The sequence below is a fragment of the Galeopterus variegatus genome, unplaced genomic scaffold (genome assembly GCF_000696425.1).
Source record: "Galeopterus variegatus unplaced genomic scaffold, G_variegatus-3.0.2 Scaffold1824, whole genome shotgun sequence".
Lineage (NCBI taxonomy): Eukaryota > Metazoa > Chordata > Mammalia > Dermoptera > Cynocephalidae > Galeopterus > Galeopterus variegatus.
The window spans coordinates 338,607-343,216 of record NW_007727935.1 but is presented as its reverse complement, the minus strand read 5'-3'; positions in this window follow the sequence as shown (position 1 = coordinate 343,216).

The window sequence follows — 4,610 nt, the reverse complement described above, 5'->3', positions numbered from 1 at the left end:
TGTATTAATTACTATAGGAGACATATTTTCAATGAGAAAGCCCAAATAACAATGTGTAGAAAGAATGCAGACCCCCTCACCTCCAGCATACCTTTGCTATCCTTCTCACTCTTCTATTTTTAATGAGAAATTTTTACTGTTACCACTCCTAAATCTGGGTTATCACCAATTCTCACCTACTTTTCTTTCACTTTTTCTTTCTCTAATATTCAAAACAGAGCAGTCAATTGTCAATGATGAAAAATAACTACTGAATGCCAGATTAGGAGGTACAATGAACAAACACACACAGAAGGTAAAATCACCCACGCTATATGCCAACTCTAATATAGACAATAGGAAATGTCAGAAAAAATGTATTGCAGTGGGCACTAGAAGAACATTGAGATTCTGAAAGATGCATAAATATACAGTTAAGTATAAGACAGTGATAAACTCAGCCAGCTGGGCAGATATGAGCAAACCATAAGAGCTGACTTTACTGAAAGGGGGCAGTGACACTGCCTATGTATTTGTTTTGACAATATGATAGTCAAAGGAAAAATAAACCAGAGGAGACTCAAAAAAAAAAAAAAAAAGAAGTTTAAATTTGCAGTTCAATAAAGCTGTCATTTTCAGGGAGAAAAAAAGGATTTTTCTCTTCAGACTTGAAGAGAACTAACAGACTAAGAATATTTGCATTATGTCATAAACAGATTTCCTTTTCCCTCAACTGCCTTCCCCCGCAAAGAAAGAGAGATGTTAGAGGATCTAAAGTTTTAATCTAATCCACAAACAGAGACCACANTAGTTATACCAAAGCCAATCGTCACATCTGTATAGTTCTAAAGGTGAGCAAATCTGAGCAAACCATCCAAAAGTACTCCTAAGCTGCTCTGAGTGAAGCACTGTCAGACCCCTCAGGGAAGCAAGGACTCAGCACCAGCTCCTTCGATTTCACTCTGCACACGTGGGCTGCAGTAATGTCTCCCGCTTCCTAACTCATAGAACCAAATGGCTCGTGGTGGACAGGACTTCAACAAGTATTAAGTTCTTTTTGCATATTTACTTTAATCAAAGAGCTGCACTGTTATTTGGAAACTGCCAGCTTAATAAGCCATACAAGAATGTATTGCTTTGTAATTTACAAAGTACTTCATATCTATCGGGACACTGAGCTTTGTTTTCCAATGAAGGTGATGAGACGGGAAAATGGTTTTGCTGCCAGAATGGGAAGTCTGATTTAACATAGGCTGGATACCGTCTTCTCTTGTGGCCATCCTGCCGAAAAGAATTGCGACACATTTAGACGTTGTCAGGGAGGAAGTCACTGAGCAACACCATTGGCTTGTTGTTGTTGGCTCCACAAAGTAATTCCAAGGTTTTGTTTCACTCTATATTTAGTCATGCCTGCTATTAAATTCAGAATATTTTTATATCATTGACCTTTGACATATGGACATTTTTCTGGAGGGAAAAAAAAACATCCAAACTCTCATATTAATGCTGGGAAAGTACAACCCTCAAAAATGTGGCAGTTTCTAAAGTCGTAGCCAGGAACTAACCAGCCAGAAGTTTATATTACAAATAAATCCCACTTGTTTTACCAGGGAAGCATGTCCAGGGCTGACAGTGAAGCCAGCCAAACTAAAACATTTCCTGAAAAATTAGAATTCCAAAATAATGCATTACAGCTTTTACCTTATGAAAAATAGAGGCAAATTGGGTTGGTAATCTCACAATAAAATAAGAAGTAGATCCAAAATATAATTAAAAGCATGTGGTTAACAATTTCTGAAAGCTCAAATGATCTCCAGGTTGGTTTCTCTTCCTAATCTCGCCCTTCAGTGATTAATCCCACGAGACTGAACCATTTGAAGCCCACAATTGGTACCCGAGTTGAATTCCCTACAGCTGTTTCAGTGGTCTGCACGTCCCATGAAGCCGCCACTTCCTCTTAATGAGGGTTGTGCAACCTTCATGCTTTTGACCATTTTGGCCAGATAATTCTTTGTTGTGGGAGTATGTCCTATGCATTGCAGGATATTTAGCAACATCCCTGGCTAGATGCCAATAGCGGCCAACCTTCAGTTGTGACACTGCCAAATGTCCCTGCGAGGGCAAAATCGCCGCCGTAGAACTATTGTTTTAGAAGTTAGGGTGCCGGATCTTTGAGAAAGGAAGCCTCCAAACAACCCTGTTGGTTAAAAATTACAATTTTTAAAAATTCACTTCAGAGAATATGGTGCTGATAATACCAAGGTTAAGGGTTCAGATACCTGTACCAGCCAGCCGCCAAAAAAAACCCAAAACCAAAACAAAACAAAAACCAATTAACATTATTCTTAAAATTTGGAGATGTTAATAGTACAAGATATGTAAATAATGTATTTGCAATCCTTCTTTAGGTTAAAACATGTTTAGAGGATTTTGTAACAAGGTTTCATATATGTGGATACATCATAGTCACCCATTATAGTCACTTTTCTCCAAAGTTGGAGGAATGTCAGTTCTTTCCCAGCTCTGCTAGCAAATGTCAAATACATACATACATGGGAGAATTTAAACAATTGTAACTTCCAACTCCCCCATTCACCCCCACCACCCCCCTTTCTTGCCTTACATGGCTACATTGTAGTTCTTGAGCCATGCATTAAAGCTTTTACTCCAGATTTCCTCATTTGGTTCCTGCCAACTATTTGTGAGGCAAGCAGGAAGTAAGCCAATGACCTTTAAGATCCTTTACAACTTGATACTCTAATATTCAATGGCAAAAGTACTCCTCCAACTTTTACTTATTGACTCCCAGCTGACCAAACCAACCCTTCAGGTCTCTGAAGACATCATGCTAACTTTTTTCTTACTCTAAACTTTATATTTATGCTGAATTCAACCAAACAGTTCATCAGTTGTTTACAACATCACTTTTAATACTGGTCATCAGTTGCTTATTCCCTACCTCAAATAAAAAGTTTTAAACGGGAATTGATTTGGGCCGAGCCCGTGGCGCACTCGGGAGAGCGCCGTGGGTTTGGATCCTATATAGGAATGACCTGTTCGCTCACAGCGCTCACTGGCTGAGCGCGGTGCGGCCGGTCTCAAAAAGGACAAAAAAAAACGTGAATTGATTTTATAAGAAAAAACGTTTCAAGTAGCTGTGAGCTGATACCATTTACCTGAAAGGCCCACATTAGGCAAATATGGAGATACAAAGTAGATTAGTGGTTGCCCAGAGCTGCAGTGAGGTGGGAAGAATGGGGAGCAACTGCTAATGAGTACAAAGTTTCTTTTGGGGGGTAATGAAATGTTCTAAAATTAGATTATGGTGATGGTTGCACAACTCTGCTAATATTCTATAATCCATTGAATTGTACACTTTAAATGGGTATACTTTATGGTATGTCAATTATATCTCAATAAAGCTGTTTTTAAAAAACTAAGAGCAGGAAAAAGGAATCTTAATCAACTTTACTGCTCGGAAAAGGAGTGTGATTAAAAACAAATTTTGCAAGTTTGACATCTCAAGGGTTATAAAAGACTTGATTTTAATTCTGACATAAAAACTTAATTATCTAATCCAGAAATAAATTTTAACTTTTCCAGAAAACATAAACATATGCAAATTTAATCATCCTTCCTAGTAAACTTGGGATAATCTTATGTCACAATTTTGAAAACAATGAAAAACATTTCAAAAAGCTAAATGCTGTAGTAACAATACTTCTACAAGAACAAAATATATGCATACTTACAACAAAACATAGGCAGTTCTGTTGTGATGCCTTTATAAAGAAAACTATTAAAACATTTTTCATTTCATTTCTTCTAAAAGTGATCCTCATACTGTAACGTCTCTTACTTACAGAACATAATTTAAAAATAGCCAAATCACAATAAAATTGCAACATCTATTCCCTCAAGTCACAACTATCAATTACACATATTGATCATTTTTACCCAAACCTATCATGAGGCAATGATGATCACTATGCTATCAATATCAATTTCTATCTGTTGAACTATCAATATCCATTTCTAGGAAATCAGACTATGACTGCAATACAAATACAATCAAACAAATACTGTCATTCTATCGGTTCCATCATAACTGCTTAAAAGTCATTTAGGTACTCCAGGTACTTTTCCAATTAGAACTCCCCATCAGATTTACAAAAGTAAATGTTCGTCAAAATCTGCAGTTTAAGTTACCACAATAACACATTTATCACTATTCTACAAGTAATTTATCATGTTATCACTTGCCTTGTATGCATTTACTTGTTAAGACTGCCCTAGGTTTGAAAATTCAGAAACAGTCAATTAAAAACAAAAACATTCCAAACCATTTAATTCTTCAAAAGTAAAAAGAGCCTCAATAAAAACCGGAAAAAAAAAAAAAAAAACTGGTTAAAATGGAATGAAAAAAGAATTTTTGCAACCCCGATCAGCCAGAAATCTAAAAATGCTACCCAGAACTCAGCACATAGACCAAGTGGCTAATTGCAGTGGGCAGGCAAAAGTTCCCAACTCTATAACGGGAGGGCAGGGATGGCCTGACCGTGTATCTATGCAGAGATGGAAGGAGGCAGAACTGAAGAAAATTAATTACTGAATAAATTACTGTGAGCTAA